Here is a 24,371-nt window from a genome sequence, read left to right as displayed (position 1 = left end):
AAAGACATATGTATAAAATAAAGTAAAACTGTAAAACGGAACAACACGTAAAATCACAGTAAAAGGTTTTGACTATTTGGTTTAGTTATCACAGTTATGTGAGATATTATTCACCTTTCAGAGGAAAACTGTCTCTCTGCAATCAGGTCAGTGTGTCCGTAGCACACGTTCTCAAGGCAAAGTCATCGAGTTAGTGTGTACATCAAACATCTTTCAATTAAAAGCTGACAGACCTTCTGAATGTCAGGTTCAGCTTCACACAAAAATGATCTTGCCCTCTCACAGAATAATATAAACCTTGAACTGAAAGTATGTCCCCTGAGACTTTTGACTAATCAGCATGATATAATAAACCCAGAGCCAAGTTCCACATTCACAGCTTCCCTCTATATCTACCAGACTTTAGGAAGAGAAACGACTCAAGAGCTTATGCTTCGTATCTCAAAATGCTGATACATCTATATCTGGAAATGTCTTTGATTATACCGTTTCCTTGTGTACAATAAAAGCAAAAAGATAGTCTGTCTAATCTGAACAACCTACTACCTCTCACGTCAGCTTCTTTACGATGAAAGCCTTTTTTAATGTATGAATGGGTCTTTTAATGGAGAAAAAGATACCGTATAGAGCGGCAGTACAAGATGAATACATAGACCAAACTATCTTCTCTCAATAACAACATTCCTCTTGTTAAAATGAGATGTTTTTTTTACAACTCTACAAGGACTGGATCCCATAAGCCCCAGCTGAAGGTTAAACAAAAGAACAGAGATAGCAGCGCACGCAGTCACGTAAAGAATAATGCAGATCTCGGGATACACTTTGCTTTTCTCTTTGAGAGGCGACAGTCTTTCATATTATCTGAATACAGATGAATTAAACATAACTTACATGGTCGCTCTGAAATGTACAAAAGAGTGGTTCATCAGGGGGATCTCCCTTTTTAGTGCTGTATTGTGTTTGAACCTTGTGGTTGGTGATTCAATGAAAATATAATATTACTATATCAGAGCTTTTAATATTTAATGCCTGGTCTACTACCAACCACGCCTACAGTTTTTCAGTCTAATTCTGTAGATGCATTTTAGATAAATGACTGCTGTCAGGGCTTTAAAAATTACAACTGGCACTCCAAATGCCCCCTCGTGTTTAGGAACACATTTAACGTAAAGCAATCCCGAGAGGAAATGGTGGCTTTGCATTTGCAATGTAATTTGACTGTTTTTGACTGTTTTTTTTTTTTTACCTTCAGACTCATCTTGAATTTAGAATTTTCATGTTGATTTAATTAAGGTATTTAGCAGGCTTAAACATCATGAGAAAGTAATGACTTTATACAGTGAAGGGGTGAAAAAAGACTCAGGATAATAGCTGAAAACATAACAAAGAACACTCCATTTGTCTCCTAATGTTTTGAAGTAAACCCTTCACAGAGGGTCTGAAACCTTTTCTTACATGCTATCAGGAGCTGGTGATTTTTGCAGGACCTGTCAGAGTTGAACACAAGGATTGTCTGCAGGGTGACTGCTAGTCATGTCAGTCAGTCTGGCTTATGTCCCAGCAGGCCACTGAGGGTCAGTCAGCTCGGACAGAGAGCAGCTTCTGACAGGGACAGAGGGAGGAATGTAAAAGAATGTGCCACATAAACACAGGGGAGAGCCATTCAATGAGCCTGGGTGACATTTTCCTGACTGACCCAGCTCGAGCAACACATTTCCCAAACTTAAAAAATACTAAGCCTTATTGCAATTTTGATACAAGCAGTACGGACAACACAGAAGGATCACTAAGGAGCATTGTGTTTTTTGAGCTATTAAGTATAATCCTTTCACCTGAAGCTTTAGACTTGAAGACCCATTCATTGTAATGAGCATTAAAGCCCCTCGTGGTTATGTTTGCACACTCCATTTAGTTCTCCTTCCAATAGCCTGAAACATTTCTGCACACGTTTTTACAGAATGGTAGTCACAGAATACAAATATTTTCTTACCTCTTAAAAAGGAAATTAAAATAACCTTTTTTATTTTTATTTTTTATTTTTTTAAAAGGCGCATGCACATTATGGCTGAACATTAAAGAAGGGAATAAATATCCTATGATTACAGGTACATGTACATTAAAAGAAGTCATTCTGGTCATTCTGTGTCAATTTATGTGCAAAGGTACGAAAAAAAAAGTGTGCTAACCATAGCCTGCTAACACAACAATGCAGGCTACAGACAACAGCTCGAGCAAAGGACAATTTTGTCTGCAGCTTGCACTTAATGCACCTTAATTGTGGTGCGTTCTAATTTATGACTTCTTCGTGCGACTGTGGAGAGGGATTGGAGTTGTGTCGCTAGAGGAGAGCGGAGGTGTTGCCAAACAGCAGTTTGTTTTGGTTTCATGCTGGTGCTCAAGGGCGACATCTACTGGATCAAAAGGTTGCACATTCCTGCTTTAAGTTAAATTTAACATTTAACATAAGGGAAATTATGAAATGATGTTATATAATCTTCTAAATATTATTGTATCTCTTCAGACACAGTAAGGCCTTCTTACAGGCGAGTCATGGATAGAATCCTACCTGTGTATCACATCAGCTAGATTCAAATTAAAGTCTACTAAAAATCACTTTTTCAAAAATATCTCTTTCCTTTGCTGCATGTCAAACATGATTCCTGCAAACGAAAATTTACTCACAATTCATGATTCTTCAGAGGAAACAGCTGGATGCGTGCCCACATGTTTTCAGCCTTTCTGATTGGCTTCTCATGGCTGAAGGCAATTACTGCTCCCTGTGCTGTGCTGTATAACTGGGTCTTTCTTTTAAAGTAATATATTATGATTCTGTTTACCTCCACACCTACTTTATCATGTACTGCAACCAGTGTAAAACACATTTTGTAATGTACAGAAATGTATAATGTATAACTTCCTGATCTCCATGCGGGGGCCGAAGAGCCCCCCAACATGTCAAAAGGTTGAAATGATTGATACTTCTTATTCCAGATATTCATGAAGGACATTCCTTTAACCTTGAAAGTCTCTTTCTTATTAAGCAGTAAGGCTGAAACCTGAGCTTGTATTACAGCAAACATGACAGCATCTCTCATGTGTATGATCCCTCATGTATAAGTCATGTTGAAGGGGAAATACATTCTTTAACTTAGATGTGATGCGAGTAAACATCGAACGGTTTTGATACTACAACAACAAAATAGAAGTCCTAGACCCCCGATATTTGTTAATCGATTGTTTTCAATTTTCAAACTTGGAGACAAACTCCTTCACATTAAAGTTTCTGTAATTTATGATACACTTGATCATTAAATAACAGACTGTTTTATTTTAAAAACAAGGTATTGAAAAGGTACTGAAGTATGCACCATTACGACTACCTTCATCAGTTATTGTCTCATGTGTTGTCGCTGTGTGGAGCCAGGCGCATGTCAATCAAAATAGAATTGGCCACGCCCACAGAAACCAAACAAATGGACTCATTCAGCGATCACTGAGCTGATTCTGTTTTTTGTTTTTTTTCATGGACATTTATGGAACAGATTTTGTCAATGCTCTACGTTACACTTTTTCTGAACGAATAGAAGAAGTTTGTTAGAAGTGCATCAGTCATTGTATCATATTGTAGCAGGGGTTGCATTTTAATGAACTCGGTGTCATTGTCACCTCTGCACATGTGAGCATCGACCTCTATCTCTTCACCCTTCAAGTCTAAAGTTAGAGCTCTGCTGCTCTCTCAACCACCTCGTCAACAGTTAGTTAGGTCATGAACACCCTCAGGCTTTGATAATTACACTGTGACATGTCCTGCTTGGAAACAAGATGACCGTCAAGTGTGCTTTAAAGGAACAGAGACCGATGTGCAATGACACCGTCGATACGCGACACCAACTATGATGGAGAAACAGTGAGGTGCGATATGTCGCTAAAGCTACTTAGCTACTTACCCTGACGGCAGAATGAAAGGAGAGGCAAACACACTGAGGGCGAGATTTGATACCCGTTCTTGGACATCCCCTGTATTCTCTGGAAAATGTAAAGCGTGTTTCATCGTGCCCACCGAGGGCGTGGATGTGATGTGAAAAGTAAATTAAATTAGACAGTGCTTAAGGTGGAAACAGCGCACCCACCCCGGCTTATGATGAATGAATGGTGACAGTTGTCTCCAGTGCTGAGTGTTACATGAACTTGTACTGAATTTTGTCTGACAACTGCAGTCAGACGCTAATGCATCAATAACACATTATTACTTTCCTGTCTGGCCCAATCAGTAGTAGTCTACATTTGTCATGTGTTTTTATTTAACAAATGAGATGCAGAGAAAGAGAAGAATTTTAACAGGAAGTCACATCCTCCTGCTACGTTTGAAACATGCATTAAAAACTACCAAGAGAGTCTCCTCTTTGGGTTTCTGGGCCATAAATAAATAAATCAATACAACGTGGCGCTAACTTTGATGCCTGACGCTCACACACTAACAAACCGACACTTTTAGGCTATGAGTACGGAGTGAAAGCCACCCAGCCACCCAAAATTAATAATTAAGTGCGACTATGTTCTAGTTGTTTGTTCGACTAAATGATGTCACGTTCCCGACGTTGCAGCACTATGGAATAAAATTGGTGTTGAGGGCTCTTTAGTTTTTTGTTTGTTTTGAATATCTATAAGGTCTTCAGTGTTTCCACAGTTACAGACCAATGAAAGGAAAGAGCTGATAATGTTATACATTTTTCCAAGGTAAACATTTTCAGCTCCACGGGCCGCGCAACGTTATAAAGAAACAGCAATCTCCACTGTTTGAGTGTTTAAAATGAAGCCAATGAGGAAATGTAAAAAAAACTGTACAGTTCACTTGAGACTTGCTACCAAAGTCTCTGAAGTCATGTCTACACCAAGCCTAAGATGACAGGTTTCACAGTAGAAACCCAAGTTTACAGTCAGGTGAAAAGCTCTGAGCAGCTCATCTCTTTTTCGGCTCACGCTGTGCGTTTTTGGATTTTATGCACGAGGGCGTGGATGAGAGGTTGACTGATAGATAGATTTCTAATATCACGACCACTATCAATATACGCTTTAAAAGTCGGCTTCAGAAACTGATAACGTAACGTCACTGAGAATACGTCCATGTTTTATAGTGTTTGTGGTGTAGCTATGTCTTCATCACACACTGTTCCAATTAAAACTTAAAGAAACCAAAATGTATTTCCATAGACACTAAAGTATCCCTGGTGTCCTGCAGTCTGTCTGTTTTGTGTTTGATTGCTTTGTGATGTCTCTGACCAGAATTGGATGAGTGCTTTGATTTCCATTTCTTATTCATGGTTGTTGAATTAACTGACTGTGCTTTGGGGGCGGCAGTAGCTCAGTCTGTAGGGACTTGGGTTGGGAACCGGAGGGTCGCCGGCTCAAGTCCCGGCACGGACCAAGTCCGGAAACTGGTCTGGTAGCTGGAGAGGTGCCAGTCCATTTCCTGAGCAATGCCGAGGTGCCCCTGAGCAAGGCACCAAACCCCAAAAACTGCTCTGGAGCGCTCGCTGTAGGCAGCCCCCTCACTCTGAGACCTCTCCATTAATGCAGAGTGAAAACCGAATTTCCCCTCTCGGGATTAATAAAGTATATATATATAAAAAAACAAAATCTTCAATATAAAGCACATCGAGCTGACCTGTCATGAAATTAACATTTCTATTCTATTCTATTTATTGTTTTCTGGATTGTTCACCTAGGCGGATTACTTTGTTACCTCTGTCTAATGCATCAAGAAAAGATCATGTTTGTAACAGTTACTTCAAACTCTTTCAGTTTGCATAGTAACCTACTTGGGAATCTGTTGTATTCTATTCCCACGATATATCAGCCCTAAGGCAAAACAGGATTACATGTTTACTTGGCATTAAATACAAAAGAGCAGCGTAACAGAGCATGACAATAAAACAAACAGAAAACAGTTAGAGTCTGTAATTATATTCCACAGATAGGCAGTCCGTTTATATGTTTAACATCTACTGCACATACATACACTAGATGCAGAAACGCAAAGGCACATGTGCAGTGAAGTAGTGTTGCTGAATATGTACGACTGTACAAGTTGAAAACATGTAGGTAGTGTGTAAGATGAACTAAGACTCAGATTTTTGGGAGATATATTTGGTTTGGACTTGACTTCCCACATTTCAGCACCATGGACAGGTCTGGTCATGCCTTTGTTTATTACTTTGCTACGTTCTGTTTTGTTTCAGGACCTCGGACAGCACCTGGCTGACAAACGATTCTGTCGCCTAATTGCAGCTCCATGGACAGCTCATGTCCTCATGTATGCTCGCGCTCTTTGGTCTGGACGTGCTGCACGCTCTCGCTTTCAGCACCACGGACAGCGCCGCGTGCTATTAAGAGCGCCATGCAGTCGCGTTTCTCTTCATTGTAACACGTACATACCGGTGACCACCCCCACTGTAATAAACCAACACGCCTTCCCCCTCATTGCTCACAAGAGTACAGGAACGTGCAGTGTGTGAGAGCCAGAGCCTCCGCTCCTTCTTCTTCTTCTTCTTGAATGAAACGAAAGCATGTGTGGCTGCTGACACTGGCGCGAGCTCTGCATCTTTAAAACAGGAAGGGGGGAAAAAAGCGGAGGGAAAACACACAAGCAGCTCAGTCATAACTGTGGGATGAGAAGGACTACCTCTTTTTACTTTTGGAGAGAGCCAAGCCGTTAGGAGAGCATTCAGCATCAGCTGTTCGACACTGGTCTCTCATTGCTGGAAGTCGGGGCTGAATGAGTCACATGACAGAACTGGAGGCTGAGATCTAGAGAAAAGGCACAGCATTTCGGCTCGCACCGCCATACTGTATTTTGAGCCATATCACATTTTTATTGCAACATTTTACTCCCGCTCGGTGAGTACATTTTCAATGGCTTTTTTGTAAGCATTTTTTGTCTTTTTAATTGCCCCCCTTTTTTTATTTTTCCTCCTTTTGCTGGTGTTTGAATTGAGCATTGACATGGTGGTTTTGAGCGTTTTTCACATCCAGGCTTCAAGTTTTTAGCATGCAGTTATTCTGATCCAGAGTGCCAACAGGGTAAAAAAAAAAAAAAGAAGCCAGATCGGTCTTGAGAAAAGCCTTGACTTGGTTGCAGTTTTGTTTCGAGGGTCGAAACCAAGCAGCTTTTGTCAGTATTGAGATTTTTCACACATTTATTGGTGGTTTTGAAACATTTTTGTTTTTTTTTGTTTCTGTCGACTTTTGCTGTTGCTATGCTTTGGTTTGCATTTTGCAGTGTTGTTTGTTGCCTTCGAGTTTTGTGATTTTGTTGCCTCGGTGGAATCTCAACGATCCAACCCTTGCTTTTACTTTGTTCCTCTTTTCTCCTTTTTAAAGACGTTTTAACGTGATACTTTTCTTGCAGCTGAGCTCACAGGTTTGTTGTTTTTTGTGTTTCTCTCTTTTTTCGATTTCGTTATACTTTTGCTGGTGGCAGTGTCAAGTATTTTTGGATATTATCGTTTTTGTTTTTTGTTTTTTGACTAGATGATGCTGGGTGGACGAGGGGAGTTTTGATTCTTGGTGGAGTTCAATGCGTTTTTGTTTTCTGTTTCAACGAGGATGAACAGACATTTTCCCTTCTGCAGGTATACATAATAAATGAGTGGATAAGTTCTGTGTTTACAATAAAGAATGAGGTGACAGAAATATGCACCTGTGGCTGACGTGTTATTTCGCAGGGCTGGTCAGATTGCTTATCGGGGAAGGCTTTCTTTTATCAATGTTATCTGAAGGTTACCTGATCTGATCGATCCGTACGAGACAGACAAATAATGAGACGTGATCAAGAATTGAAGAAGGAGGATTGGGAATCACGCACATGTCGCTTAATCACAATGTGTTCTTTGTTTTTTTTTTGTTTTTTTGAGTTCAACAATCTTCACGCCATCGCAGCTGAGGAAACGATGTAAGTAGCTGCATTGGGTCCCTCGGAAGGATGCACTGTAACGATCTCCTACATGTAAAGTATCCAAACTCAACGCATGTGTCGATTTAAAGGGGCAGAAATCACGAATTCCTTTTCCTGCAAAGTAGGTTAAAAAATAATTAGGATGACCACAGTTTTCAAGATTATATTTCAACTTGCAGAGTACAGTGCTACACTTAAGTGCCCTCCTTATTTCTGCACAAACTCAAATCGGCTTTCACAGGCCCTGCACTCAAATAGGCTGCTCCTGGATTTGTAGCATCTGATTTTGCAGGACATGAATAGAGCCACGGACAGAGGATTTGGAGTGAATTAATCCTGCAAGAGGCAGGTTTAACTTCAGATTATCGGTGTGCTGCTGCACAAACTACAAACATAACTCAATCATGCAGACTGAGAGGACAGCATGGCTGCTGGGGCTGTTCTGCTGTGCTTTTACTGTCACTGTGTGTCTCTAAGTTCAGTCTCGCAGGAGTCAAAGCTGCTCAACAGAGACCCATCAACCTTATTTGACTTTTCTCGACTATTCCTGAATTTTACTAAACCAGTTTTCTGTTGCCTTTTTTTGAGCCCCATTATGTGCAATCTTAAAAGAGTTTAGTGTGTGCAACATAAACGTTCCTTTATTTTGATCCACATGGATACAGTCTAAGAAAACACAGGTTCCTTCAGTGCAACATTATAGGCCTATAAAATACTTCAGAGTGGTTCATTAAGTCTGCAATCAGGCCGTTAAGTCCCAGTGTCATTTAACAAGCTGATAAAGCAGCTCAGAATCTGCTATTTAAAGTCCTTTAATAGAATATTGATAAATATTGCACTCTGACAAGGGAGTTAAACTTTAGCAGTTAAGATAGTACACTCTTTTCTGAATTGAAAATGTTGTTATCATCTATTGATTTCCATGCGCCCTGTTTAAATCCATGCCGGCCGTAAAGTAAATGTAGGTGAAAAGCCTCAGGGGAAATGTGATGGGTTTGGAGTTGTGAGTCGGGCACTGTAGTTCAACGCAGGAAAACAAACATCCGTCAAGGTCTTTGCATCTCATTTTTGGCTTGCACACAGGAGCCTCGGGGTTCGGCGTTGATAGATTCAAAAGTGTGGTAATGAGAGGATAGATGCAACACATCGATATCAGCAAATCAAAATGAATCCATAACTGTATACACACTTTTACAGTATATGCTGCACTATTGTCTTCTTCTAAACGTGCTCTCTATGTGTTCAAACTTTCATATACTTTTGTATCCATAGGTCTGTAATGTTGTAGATTTAGTTTTAGGGTTTTAGGGTTGTAGCTGTCTGTTGTCAAACATTTCATTGTTTGAAGTCAGTTTTGGAGTCGTAAAAACAATCGATTATCCAACTCTCACTGAGTCTGCAGCTGCAAAATGACTTTTTATTTTGAGTCTTTAACTACAGCACTAGATGTTTTAAAGATGTTTATAACGAGTTCTTCAGCAACACACACTTTCTGAACCGAAAGCATTTGCTCAAACTGCACGTTTGTTGTGTGTAAATGAACAACACATTAGTCACATTTCTTTAGAAAAAAAAAAAACTCCCCTCCATGGCAGCCAACCGTCACTCAATAAAATCACACATTTAGATTCCTGCCTTCTGATTCTCCAATTCCAGCATCCCGACACACGGACATGTCTGAACGCGTCTGGTTGAGAGGTGTTACTGTCGGTACGAGCTGCTGGACATGCCTCCTGCTAAGCATTATGATAGCTTCTATCACGTCCTGCGGTGTTGTGTCTCCCCTCCAGGCAGGTTCCCTGTTATCTGGGCCGAGCCAGAGCTGCACCGGAGACTTAGGAGGAAATATGATAGCTCCTGAATGGATATACCTCTGCAAGCATGAATAAAACATCACGCGGGAGCAGCTTGTACACACCGAGCATGTGCTTAACTATCGGATGTGTGTGCACGCTTGTTGTCGTGAAGCAACAGTTTCGGCCTCACAATGCTCAAGTACACTGAATTCAGATGTAATTAATGAGTTCATTACACATTTTACACACATGCTGTGTCGCTTTAAAGAGACATGGATTTAACATGCAAAGATGCAACTTCAGCGTTCACCTCCGTCCTGCTTGTTTCCCCTCAGTGTTACTTCACATTTCTTGCTTACATGACAATCAAACTGTCAGCAGCTGAACAACATGTGGAACAAAAGCCAAAGACAATATGAGTTCCTGCTCACACTCAGTTTGTATCTTTCCCTTTTCCTTCACTGTAAGGTTGCTGGCAGGGAGTCTGAGAGAAGATTGAAGTTGCATAAGAAGCAGCAGGGAGGCTTTAGTCATTGTATTGTGCGTCTAAGTTCCATCAAAGGCCAAAAGCACTTGAAAGGCTGATTATAAATTCGCTTTATGACCCAACGTGAACTGTGAGTGTGCGGCTGCTGCAAAGTCAATCAAAGGTTTTGACTCAGACTTTTGAACGAGTTCTTACTGAACAGCGAAGCTCTCGCTCAGTTTAAACTTTTTTTTTTTTTTTTTGATAATCCCACTTTAAACCCACTGTTTTTTTTAATCCATCACTCAAATATAAGTCATCTAAAGGGAGGAGGTGTCGGGTGTGTTGTGAACATCAAAGGTTTACAGGAAGAAGAAAAAAAGACAAGTGACTACCTTTTTCTACATTTAATGAATCCATGCTTGTAAATATACTCGCTTCGATAATGGATTCATGGAAAATCATGATTACTGTAAAACACTTTCAGTATTTTGGTAAACCAACCTTTACAAGAGGAGTAATTAAGAGCAACTGGCTCTTCAGTTAATGATTTCGAGGACTGTCCTTTTTATGAACTATGGTGCTCATTATCTCTCAGAGAGGTGTGGGTGCCTTTAAGCAGATGTTCTGTTGTTGATGTTTTGTGCTGTTGTATGTAGGTGTGACGTCCTTTAAGACTGGAGGAGGGTTTTCTGCCTTGAAGTGTGAGCTGACTTTGGGAGGGTAACCATTAGCAGAAGGTTTTCTCTCCATGATCACGTTTAAAAGCTTTTTCTCCATCATATCACATCATGTTCGTATTTCTTTTGAGAACGAGCAATTCTTACAGTCACTGTGTTATTATTAATGTTACAACTTAATATTATTTTTACCTTCCTCAACTAAGACCTGTTTGTTCAATAAAGCTGTAAATCTATATTTACATAAAACACCGTGCTCAATATTTAAATCAGGAGTTTATAATGATTTATTTATAAATGTTCCAATTCTTTGGCGATCAGACTCCATCAGAATGACTTCATGTACTCTGAGGGGTAATGAGGCCAACAGCTAGGATAGGAAACCCCCCCCCCCCCCCCGATGGAGTCTAGGCCCCGGTGGTGGTGGTGATTGAAGTATGCAGGAAGTGATGAGAAGTTGGTTTCTCAGGCCGGATCTGAACTCTGCTGAGCTGGAATGGAGGTGACCGGGGCGGAGTGGTCTCACTCCGAAGAGATTTTAAAATGTGACAGCAGCAGGATGATCGGTTGTTATTTAAAGAATTAACGTCCCATAATCAGCTGATCACCAGAGCATCGAGATGGAGGAAGTGGAAGAGAGGGAGCGGCTACCTGCTTGAACTTCCTCTGAGCATCAGAAGAATAATAATCAAGCCTACATCTGTTGATAAAATGTTTGATATACTTCCATCCAGAGAGGTGGGGTTACACCCTGGATTGGTCGCCTGTAAATCACAGGACAGACGGCCATCCACACTCACATTCACACCTGTGGGCAATCTAAAGTCACCTGTTAACCTAACGAGTACGTCTTTGGACTGAGGGCGGAAGCCATTTTTTTCTTCTCCCATTCACAGACAAACATCTTACCTTTGGCAGAAGTCGTTTAACGGGAAGAAGTGAAGGCGCTTCGCTGTCCTTTTCTGAGCTGTTGATTTGATGAGTGAATGGATCTCACACTTCATATTCTGGACAATTAAGCACATATCTGAAGAACAGGGTCAGGCTCAACGACTTTCCAGTGTCTTTTATGAGGACAGTTTGAGTTATAGAGCGTCCGTTAAACGAGCCGCCTGAGCCAACATGCTCAGACCTGATCGTTCGTTTGGAGTTCCAGCAGAAAGTCTCATATTCGCTTCTCTTCAGTAACATTAAGGTGACGAGCGTGTGGCTTTTTTTGTAACTTATTGTAACTTACCAAGGAGATCAATCATCAAACTAGTTTTTGCAGTATGTCCAGCACCGTCGCTACCCGTCGCTACCGTCTGCGTTATTATTTGACATGTTGAATCGACGTGAGGCGTCGCCACAGTCCGCCTTCGTCGCCATTAGTTCTTTGCAGTCTGCTTGGTGTGTCAGTCTCTTAAAATGACAAGATAAAAGAAACTGGTACCATTTGATCCATTGTACAACTCGATACGTTTTCCTTTCCAGAAAGTCAACGTTAGCCGTCTTATTCTAGGGATGTAACGATTTCAACATCTCACGATAATATAAAAACGTATAATAATCTGAGGCAACGAGAGGAGCACAAAGGATGATGGTCTATGTAGTTCCCCCTTCCCTCAGCAGATGAAACTGATGTTCTATCGTTTCATACGTCACAAGTCACAACGGTATCTAGGTACTAGGTACATCCCTATTTTCACACACAGGAATCCAACCTTGAAATCCATGTCCTGAATTAATGTCTTACATTTGTGGGATTTTTTTTTTACCTTGACCGCCCCCCAACCCTGACTGTGAGAGGACGGTTTCATTTTTTCACATCTCTCGAGTGAGAACAGGTCAGTTAAAAAATAGCAATTAAGCAGCTGTCACCTACGCCTCTATGTTCTTATCAAGCACTAACAAATCCACAGAGGAATTACTTTTTCTATTTTTAGCAGTAGCGAAAGTTCATGCTGTCTGATAAGGACGCGTCACTTTACAGTGGTGTTCTTTACCGGGGGAGTTTACGCTTTTTGTCAGCTGGGTGTGCAGATATCGATCCAGCTTGCCTGACAGCTCACAGGCCACATCTGTCTCAGGTCCGGTTAACATATTCAATACATTTTTCTAATCACACTGTTCATCAAATTACATCGAGCAGCATCAGAACATGCAGGATTAGTTTTTAGATTGTGTATAGATTCAGCTTCACCGCCCTTTCATACAAACTGTTTTTGAACGCATCAAAAATTCACATCATGACATTTTCTTCTGCAGCAGCGCCCCCCCCCCCCCTCTCCCCCCACGTCATTAAACTGTAATGTTAGAAGATGTGGAGTTTGCAACATAAGCTTGTTTTCATCACACTTTTTGGTATATTAGCACATGTTTCTCACATCCGTGTGTGGAGCTGCATCATTAAAGTCGAACCCTCAGGCAGGACGATGACCTCACTGAAGATGATTCAAGTCGGTTTTCTCTGAAGGTCTCAGCTCATGTTAAAAAAAAAAAAGAGAGAAATAATTATGTAAATGTGGTTGAAATACTTTGGCTGAATCCACCACATATCCCATGACACAAACATGGATATAACAAACTCGCTCTAATACAGAAGGAACAGGAAGACAGGGAGGAAGAGAATCTGATCCTTACAGCTTATGTAGGATGTTTGTACATTTTTATATTTGAATCCTTTTAACAAGGAAGCATCATCGTGGTTGTCTCATACCTGGTAGCCTCGCAATAGTTTATAAAAAGGCCTTCAAGGTTTCCTGGAAACGGCCACAGCTTGAAATACATTCTTTATTGGCCATTCAGTACTAAGTGGAGTAGCTGAAACCTGAGTAATGCAGATGGATAGGCAAATTGATCCACTGTTTAGAAAAATGATGTCGTTCTCGGTTGAAAAATATTCTTAGATACAGAATATGGCAAAGCAAATAGTTCAAACAGCGAGGGAAAAAACAAATGGAGGCCTCTTTAAAATGTTAAAAGCCACATCCTTACGATAATAAATACAAAAGGCTAAACATATAAAACAACAAAGCAGGTTTTCAGGTCAATTTGTACAGTTTAAAAATCCAAATGCACTTCAGATAAAAGGCTTAAAAACATCCTTGGTTGCTAAAGGCAACCTATAAGCTGCACTTAATTAATTTAACATTAAGATGCAAAAGTGAGCACTGCTGGCAATTTAAAATTGACCCTGCATGAATCTAATAAGTGTAGGAACATTGTGCATGGGAAACATGTAATTGGGGAAATCATTTTTGTTTGCTACAAGATAAGAGGAAGAGTATTCCTCGCGGCAATTAGAGCGGAAGAGTCTAATTTATTTTTAAGATGGAGTATCAGGACACAGAAGCTTCAGAGAGAGAGAGACAAATGTTCAGACAAACAGGGACGACGTCTCAGGCCCATGTCTGATATGTCTAAGTGGCTGTCTGATGTTCCCCGAGACTGAGGGACGCGAGTAAACAAACAAAGCTGAAATAAAAAAAAAACCCAAAAAAACAGGTAGAGCAGTGGTGTGAGGCCTTCCAGAGCAGGTGGCAGAGCCCTCCAGATGCTGCAGAGAACCAGCGAAGCAGATAATGTTCTGCCTAGATTACCTCAGGGACCGCAATTACAGTGGCGCATCGTCATCTGGGTCAGCTCCAGGCTGGTTCTGCAGGGATCAGCTGTTCTTCGCCGTCGGCCTGCTGGCCTCAACTGTCTCTCACCTGCTCGGGACCGGTGCTGGATGCACAGAAAACCTCTGTCTCCACTGACGTGATATAGTGTGTAGCACCTGTCGTCTATTGATGGATATATTTGCAAGTTTATTGACAGTGTCGATATTGTTTTGACACTTTGAGAGATGACTGGAAGGGCTCCACGACCTTGACATAGCCGTCCAGGGCCAGAGCTTTTGTTTTTTGGACCGTCAATCTTGATGACAAGTCAATAAAGAACCTTCAAAGGGATGTAAACAAATGCAAATAGATGCAAACTGAACCAAAGAGACAAAAAAGAAGAAACTGACGACGAAAACACACTGGACAACAAATTGACACAAAACAACAACAAAGAGATGAACTATAACCACTATTAGACACATTTTGTTGGGGACACAAAACTGGCACAAAAACAGAGGAGCAGATTGACTGTAGGGACACAAACTGACCACAAAGAAAGACAAACTGACTGCTATGAAAGATTGATGACTAAAAAGAGAGATTCATTACCCATAATCACAAAGCGACGCAAAATTATTGCGACAACATACTAGCAAACCACAAATAGATGCAAACTTGCTATACAGAGACACAACGTGTCAGCAAAAACCCCACAAATGGAACATAAGAAGAGACAAAACAGCCACAAATAGACGCAAAATGATTGTAATGAGAGACAAAGTAACCCGAGGGATGAGAAGCAGGCCGCGGTGCTGCATAAGTTATATATTATGTGTCTCCGTGAGTTTATGTCATGCTCCTACAGTGTCCAGGGGGGTTGTGGGGGTTTCTATATGTCTGTACCCTCAGGCCCCCTGGTCTCATAATTCATCCATGAATATTAGTCAGACAGAAACAGGCAATGTAGGACTTCAATGTTTGATATTTGCATCCAGAAATATAGACAAATAATCTCTGTACACTTCACTCAGTGGTCAAAGAGGATTTATTAAAATTGCTAAATGGTGGATAGAGGTAAACATTTTCACGTTGTTTTATGTAATTGGAAACACATTGTTGCTATGACCACTGTTAAGAAGAAAACAAAATGAATTTTAATTGCAAAGTATAAATGTCCTATTTTCTACAGGTACCATTAAACCTCCTTTAAAAGTCACATATTCTCCTCCTTTACAACCAGTTTAAATAAGTCTCAGAGCACACCAAAACACGTGTTTGAAGTGTCCTAATCTAAATCCACTCGGATCCTGTGTTTGATCATGTCTATAAACTTCTCTATTTTAGCCCTGCTCCGAACAGGCGGTTTCTGTGTCTGTAGCTTTAAATATGTAAATGAGCTTTGTCTGACCACGCCCCTCTCTGGAAGGGTTTGGGTGACTCAGGTTGTTTTCTTTGTTTAATTCCTTAAAGTAAGAAGGTAGACTCACAGGGCAGAACAAACACATTGCTATAGAAGTGTCTCCCACCTGGGGGAGGGGTTATTGCCCTTTGTGATGTCATGAAGGGAAAATCTCCAAACGGGCTGTTTGAGCACACATTTTCTGAAAAGTTCATCTGAATGATTGGGGGGGGGGGGGGGGTTCGAGACTAGAGACACATATTAGTGTTAGAGAAACAATGTAAACGTAAAAACATAGTTTGCATTGTATGACCTTTAACACTGAATACTTAGTGTTAAAGGTATAGGCTGAAAATTAAATATTTTTCTTCCTCGACTTCCTTTTAGTCGAGTGATAATATCTCATAAATTTATATGTGATGCACAGAGCTCACTATTTTCACACTTTACTGTGTTTTATGTTAAAAGGATTATCCTTTAATGCATGATATATTTATACAGATAGCCTACATGGCTTTAGATAAATGCCATACTTAAGCATTAAATCAACATAAAGAAGATGAATGGTGCTAAAGTGGAGAAAAGGAATAATAATATCTGTTATATTTCACATTCTTAGAAAAAAGAATATATATAAAGAGATGTAGAAATACCCTTAATAGATATTTCAAGGGGATCCACCTTGAAACAGAGGAATAAAGAAAATATATTTCAACACAGAGTTATCGTAGCTCACACACTCACGAGGATCATGACCTCAATTTTCAGTGTCTGCCACTAGGAAAGCACAGGTGCACTCAAGGAGAGCCGGCTAGCCGGCTAGCTAGCTATTGAGTTTGTGTACCCCTGAGGGCAAAAACATGTCCACCGAGCAAACCTTTTATGTTTCTCTCAACAAACGGTTCACTCAGGGGTGGCGAGGGACGGTTGGTGATGGCGGAAATGTATTCTGCTCCACATTCAAACTTTGATTGAGCCTGACAGGGAAGCTTAAACGGACTACAGCAGATGGATGGATGCAGGTTCTTTTTTTTATTGAAGGGATTCACATAGTTTGAAAATGTTATTTTATTCTGCAGCACCACAAAGTGATCCAAACCATTAGATATATAATCCCGGTTTTTGTTTTCATCTGGATGCTCAAGCCACTGTAATTATGCAACCTGAACAGCATGGCACGCTCATCAAATTGAGATTAAAATGGCAAATGCCTTCCTGATTACACTCACGTTATACAGAAGCCTACTCAGACTAAATCTGAGTTCAGAAAAAAGACAAAAACATCTGTCCAGCTAAAATGTAACCCAGCTCACCAGTGGACTTTATGGGTATAAATAAAGCTCCAATCATTGAAATCCCCACTTAGCCACCAGAAAGCAATCTTCTCCTGAAACATTAACAGCGTGTTGACATCTTGCAGTGAGCCACAGTCTATCAGGTAGCTTGTGTAAATAAGGCTTCATTCCTCACATCGATTTCTCCCCCGTTTTTTTGACACCAGAGGAAATCAAGGAGCTCATTGCAGCGTGTTGTTGCAGATACCGACGGCTATTACAGCGTAGACTTCTGTTTGCAAACACTTTAAAATACGTCATGAGCCTAGGTTAATCATCATTACTCACAGACAATGTTTGATTTTTTTTATTTCAAGATGTTTACTGCCTGCTCGAAGCAGCTTATTTTCATGGCAAAACTGTAAGGGGGAGATAGAATTCATAAAATAATACTAATAATGTCACTAAGCTGACTGAAAGTTAGGTTAAGATCGCATTGCTGAAAGCCATTAATGGAGCGGCGTTTCCAGAGGGGTGGCAAATGACCTCCTGGTATGTGATTGGCCACCCCCAGTGCTGCCCCAAAATCTTAAACTTTGATTAGCTGTTTGCATTGAAAAGGCTGGACTCCTTGTGCTGCAACAGGTTAGCAGTGCTTTTCTTTACATGTCAAAGTTGCTCATTTTAATCAGTTAGTTCTTTGAATTGTAAATAATTACTTTTCAAACATTTCATCAGACTGTGTGCAGGAAAGGAATGGAAATTACATGCACACTCCTGCACACTGTTTCATGGCCAACTAACTAACTAGCTATGTTTTAGTACCAACACTGTTATACAGTGTGAAGGGGATTGCATGCAATTTTTATTTAAAGGTGATTTTGGACTTTTATCTTCCAATTAAGAATTAAGTTAATGAGATACATATGCTGCCATGCTCTTGAGTTGCTTTAAAGTATAGAGTTATAAAGGGTAAATATGTGAAATTCAGTCTACCACACTTCTCTCTGCATACAGTAAGTCAGTGCCTGATTGGGACACCATAGTCAAATAAGTCTGGACACACCTCTATATTGTTGGGCTTCAAAATCATAGAAATCAAGCACAAAATGAATATCACAACAAATCCTTTGTAAGTGTAACTTTGTATAACATTTTTTTAAATCTCAGAACTACTTCAAATTTTAAGTAGTTGATAATAAGTCTTTAAAACAACTGTAGTCCAGAGAATTTTGTTTTTCATTACATTTCTGCCGTCCCCCCTCATGCTTTGGAGCACAGGAAACTACCTTCAAGGGAAAATCCATTTCTGTCGGTTTCTGACAGGTTGGTGGATGACAGTAAATGTATTTGTCAGGGGTGGATGTAAAGTCGTTGCGACCCGCAGGAGCTCGACAGCTCTGTAAATAAGCCACACACTCCATGTCTGTGCTGCAACATTGGTAAGAACTGAGTGAACCAGGACATCTGTTTGGTCCCCACTTATTTCACAATACTCTAAAAGACACCTGTCAGTGACATCATCAGGGAATACAAACATAATTAAGTAATCAAGCAGACACATTACATATGTTAATGACATTAATTGCAGACATGGGTTTGAAATATTCATTCAAATTAGTCACATCATTTAGACAGGCGTCTCTTTCCACCGAGCGTAATCATTGAACTAATTAGGTCAGTCAATGCAAGTTGAGACAATTTGAAAAGCAATTTCAGCTTCCAATTAAGGCTTGACTGAGAGAATGAAAATAATATAGGATGCAAATGTGTGAAGCAAGAGTTAACACTCACTCGGAGAAACCACAAACCCACCACAGTGAGCGGACTGACAGAAGCAGAAAGTTTGAGAGGAGTTTCCCCTGAACTTGAACCTCAGCTGTTATTGTTTCTCAAGATTTATGGGTCAGGATGTGTTTCCCGAGCTGACAGTCTGTACAGCTCTTTTCCTCTTTTTTTTAAACTATCTCAAAAACACAATTTTCAGCGATGTAGTGCTTAAAAGTGTCAGATGAAAGCCAGACACTATTTCACCTTTCTCATACAAAACAAACTATTTAAGAGGGTTCATAACCAGCTGGAGAGTGCACGCTGTGTTCAGAAACCCACTCAACAAACAGACAAACTGGATAAACTCAGCTGCAACAAAAGATATGACATCACACCATCTTTGCCCCATTATTACAAAACTTCCTTAATAGTCGTTTTTCATACAAATTCAAATGTTAATTCAGGAGATGTCGCCTTTGAGCACCAGCATAACAGCAAAACAAACTGTAATTTGGTGACACCTCCGCCATCCTGAAGCCTCCGCTCTCCACCAGCGGCACGCCTCCAACCTCTCTTCACTCGCGGCGTGCATGGAGGAGTGTAGCGTGCACGGCGGACAGAACTGTCCTTTGCTCGAGCTGCAATTGCCTGCATTGTTGTGTTTGCGGGCTAATGTTAGCACACTTCAGTTACCTCTTAGCCTCACATTTAAATGGACACAGAATGACTGATTGAAAGAAGCTTATGTGTAATTACGTAATTATTCTCTTCACTAAAGCAGCCTTTATACACAAGGGGAGGAGTCCCCCACCCCATGTAAACACGGCTCTGACAACAATACAAGCAGGGGGACTTAAGCTTCTAACTCATTGTTGACAGTTGTAGCCATGCAGAGCAGATAGTATGTCTTAGTTGCCAAAGCAGCATGCTGAAATAAAAAAGAATAGACTGTAATCTAAAATATGGAGTTGAACCTGCATAACAACTAGTCACCTGTTAGAAACATCATAGTGGATGATCCATTAATGTGACATAAATACTGCTTCAAAGCTAAATCAGTGGGTTAAGAAAGACTTGCTGTGTGTTGATGCACCAAAGTAATACAAGGTCAACTTGACCCAGTGTTGCATTAGATCCTGTAAGGCTGTATTATTACATAACTGTTGGTCTACTTTAAAAACTGACACAGCATATTTTGAATCGAGATTGTAATGCAATTTTTATGCAACAAGGGTCACAGCCCAACTCAAACCAGGGACGTTGCTGTTCAGGGTCTCCACTCTGCAGAGCCACAGAGGAGCACTGCTTTTAATTTATCAGGATCAGTTAAAATCAACGTCATTTTCCTCTGGACCTTTTACTAATGCGACATGAATTATGAAATATCAAAATCATATAGAGGGAGCTGTTAAGAACTCATATGTTGTCATTTTCTTTCATGGTTTGTAATAGATCCAAAAAGGATTAAACTAAACAGGAGCTGCTGTGTCAATGCATGAAAGGACCTCTGTTCTGTTTCCAATACTGATTTGAATCTTGACCATAATATAAACATTCTTTGGATTTCCACACACATCAGGTTATGATTTCATTAGAAACATGATTCAATGTTAGTATAGGCCTGCATGATATGCGAGGCATATGTGATGTGTGAATCTGTTTGTCATGTTTTACATGTGTTTGTAACATGTTCCCCCTGAATCCAAAATAAATCACCAATCTAATCTGAGGGTTGCTGATTAGCAAACTGAGCTTCATATAACTCATACCATAAGGCCTCCAGCCAATACAATTAAAACGATGCATGCTGCGTGAGAAAGCATGGCTTCTTGACATTTAATTATTTCAGACTAGTGCCCTGTGTTTTTACAGGAAATGCTCATATTGCCTTAAAGCTCTGGTTAATTTCATATCCTTGGCTTGTACAGAGTTTTTGCAGGGCTGCGGTTTAGAGGTACAGAGGGTGACATTTCATCTGAAATTACCGACTGGATATCCTACAGAAGTGGTTCTCAACATGTGGGTCAGGACCCAAAAGTGGACGGTGGAGACGCTTCACCATTTTCCATTTAATAGATATGATTGGTTAAAAATGATGAGTTTAGATCAAGAAGTTAAGATCATAATTTTTCACGGTCGGAGGTGGATACTTGAGGCTAGACCAGTCCTACAGTATATAAATGTGTAATTGTTAAGCTAAGTGGTTCCCAACCTTTTTTCCTTTGAGCACACCTTACCTCTTAGAAAAAAAAAAAAAAAAAACCTGAGTCCTTGAGGACCCACAAGACAATAAAAGTTGCACATTGCTGTCAAAAATAATCAATTTAAATCGTTTTTATTCATAACATTCCCACCACACAGACCTACACCCGATGGTTCTCACCAAACGACCAGTGAGTGTGATTTCATGGGTTTCACTAAATATGTTCAAATCTACTTTGACAGCCTCAGAGCAGACAGAGCCTTGTGCCCGCCCTGAGATCTCTGGTGCCAGCCCCCATTGGGGTCTGCAGCTCAGTTTGCTATCCAATGTCTAGCTGGTTAGTGACCTTGCATTGCATCTGATTATGTGACAGGGGAATGCTAATACGTTTGAAGGCATGTGGTCAGAAGAATATACAGAAAAACAAGTGTAATGTTTTCAATATCAGTGTAAAACTATTCAACATAGACAATGATGACCACCTCTTTATTCACACAGGGCATCCACTTCTGGTACACGGCTGAATCCAGATACTTTGGTGACTTAACCGCTTCGGACTTTTTTGTGCATATTATTCCATTCATGGTGATTCAGGGAAGCATTCACTTCTCGTCTCCATTTCTTATTCCTTTATATTCTCTCACCTTTTCCAACACATCCTGTGTATTCTTAGTTTCAGCCTCCCCACAGCGCTGCCCCTTCATGTCTCCTCAGTGATCCCACCAGAAGCCTCTGGAAAGACAGATGCTTTGTCCATTCATTCAGTAATTACATTCCTCTGCCGGGTCTTTGCCCGTTGATTATTTAGCTGTCCGTCTCGTTCTCTTTATCTATTGGCAAGCCACTACTCCCTGTGTTAGTTGTGAATCAGGTGCTCAGGAAAGCGGGACACAGATAAGACTGGAATCCAGAAACATCATCCTGCCCGTGTGAAATAATCGGAAGAGTTGAAAGCGATTGACCTGCCAGATTTAGAGGTTTTTTGTTGTTTTTTTTTTTGCTTCCATTCATAGAAGAAAAACAATAATCGCTTTATCTCCGATGACAAGCAAATCCAAAGTGTTTAACAGCATTAGAGGTAATGAATTTATTAGCAATACTATACGAGTAGGATATAAACAGTGACATATGGAGGATGCTGTTTGGTGAGCTGAAGCAATTAATCAGACTGTGTAGCTTATACATTCAGCACACAGCATGTTTACTGTGAAAACATAAAGTTAGTTCTTAGAAAATGAAGAACAAATGTCTTTGGGCTTTTTTTCCATCGCTTTCCCTTTCCTTTATTGCCTTTAAATCCCAAAGGCAACAGATGTTTTTGCATACGGGCGAAGCAGAAACCAATTTAACTCCATCCATTGCCATGCTTGCACGGAAAAACACATACTGTGGGTACTGTCATCTGCCCATGCCTTACACACACTCTTTGGCGCTTACAACTTTTCGTCCTCCTCCATCTGTGAGTAACCCATTCCTGAAGCTCTTTATTTATTTTTTTTTAAGGTGTTGTTTTTTTCTTTTACACACAGATCTAGCAACATCAGCTGTCTGTGTTAGATTTTTAGTGTCCAGCAGCACAATGACGAGCAGAGTGGCGCCACAGGAGGTGGTGAAGAGGTCGAATGTGTCTTGAGATGCTGTTACAGTGAGGTGTAGCTGTGAGTCTTAATGGCAGAGATGAAAACATGGAGGTGGTGCTGCCGGGGTTCACAAATTGCACATCTCACCATGTGTTTATAGAAACAAATTCGTGGGAGTCGAGTACCGCGCCAAGTGATACTGGATTTCAGAGGCGGATAAGGATACATATTTTAAGGGGGGAAATATCCCAATATTTTGACTTGTACAGTGTATTTTAAAACTGATTTTCAACTCACTTTGGTTAGGTTTTTTTTATTTTTTTTATTTGGCTCTGACCTGTAAGCTCTGACCAAATCCGCTCTCATCCATGCTTGTGACCACTGACTTAATTAATTACAATTCAGAGACACTATAAGCTATCGCCATGCTTACTTGTGCCTTGAATTAGCAACAGAAAGTGGAACCATGTGGATTTCATATAAGAAGAAGCTGCAGTACTCAACATTTGCTTTGACAATAGGTGTCTGTGATATTCTTGCTATTGATCCCTAAAGGCAAAAATTATATATTCCTAAGCTGAACTCCTGTCAATTTATAACCAGCGTTGATAAAGAAACCTAACAAACGGTACTTAATATGGCGTAACATTTTAAGTTAATGAATTGGAGTTTTAGATTTAGCTTGTTAGTGGAACAACACAGCAGCTTGGTCATCTAATCAAACTTGCCGACAAAGGAATAATGTTCTATTTTTTAGGTAATACATTGTTAAACTTGTTGCTAACTGCTTGTTGCAAAATGCCAAGAAAATGTATACTGCTCTCATGTTACATTTTAAAGACAAAAAGACTAATATCAAGCAGAAACAGCTAACCAAGCTTTGTTCAAAGGGAACAAAATACAAGTAAAACCTTTGTAACATAAAAACTGTTTAAGTACGATGTCTTGTTACACAGCAGTCAGGCTGTTCGTTTGCTAAGCTAAGTGTCTGGTTATTAATGAACGAGCATAGTACTTAAAGAAAAACTATCTTTAAGACCGAGAGAGGAGGATGAAGACTTACTGAAACACATCTCTTTGTATTGTACTCCAAATATTACATCTAATTGTTCTGACGTTACTGCACAGAAAAGCACATTTCATAGCAGTGACAGGAAAGCAGTGAACTGAAAGAATACAAATGCAAATGAGACAGTAGGGGGGAGCTCAAAAGGGGGATTCTTTTCAGATTTTCTTTTGTGACTAATTTTATTATAATGTCATAAAAATGAGCAGAAAAGCCCTTTAACATCGAGACTCGAAGGCTTGAGAGCACTAAGAAGGAATAATTCAGATCAAATGGAGAGTCATTATGATTTCTGAGTGGTGTGTGGGTACTAAATAGAGAGTGGTTTTACCTAGGGCAGAGTTATATAACCATTAGCATGTTCAAAATGTGCCAGAAGGGTTTCTGGGATTTTACATACCTCACATACAGTACATGCAGATGTTACCTTCTTTGCATTAAAGTTATTTGGAAATACAATTTGTTTTACATGGACTGAAAGCCTACTTTTATTGACCAATAACGTATCAGCAGGTCCTGGGGTATAACTGAGAAACAGTCTTTGTTGACAGCAAGAAACATGGGAACATTAGGCGCACTAATGACATACCAGCTCC

General features: G+C 40.2%; 1 protein-coding gene across 3 annotated transcripts in view; it reads left to right on the top strand.

The window, feature by feature from the left end:
- The first annotated feature begins 6,484 nt into the window (after positions 1 to 6,484).
- ralyl (RALY RNA binding protein like) overlaps positions 6,485 to 24,371 on the top strand; it is a 94,766-nt gene continuing 76,879 nt past the window's right edge. The window contains exons 1-2 of one of the 3 annotated variants that reach the window (XM_079361926.1): positions 6,485 to 6,897; positions 7,531 to 7,631. The gene's annotated coding sequence lies outside the window, so the exon portion shown is untranslated. Of the gene's footprint in view, positions 7,421 to 7,530; positions 7,632 to 24,371 lie in introns of all 3 variants that reach the window. The other 2 variants (XM_079361925.1, XM_079361927.1) reach the window with 2 other exon arrangements.

The sequence above is a fragment of the Symphodus melops genome (assembly GCF_947650265.1).
Source record: "Symphodus melops genome assembly, chromosome: 14".
NCBI lineage: Eukaryota > Metazoa > Chordata > Actinopteri > Labriformes > Labridae > Symphodus > Symphodus melops.
The sequence above is the reverse complement of the archived record's forward strand: the minus strand, read 5'-3'. Positions and strand labels throughout refer to the sequence as shown.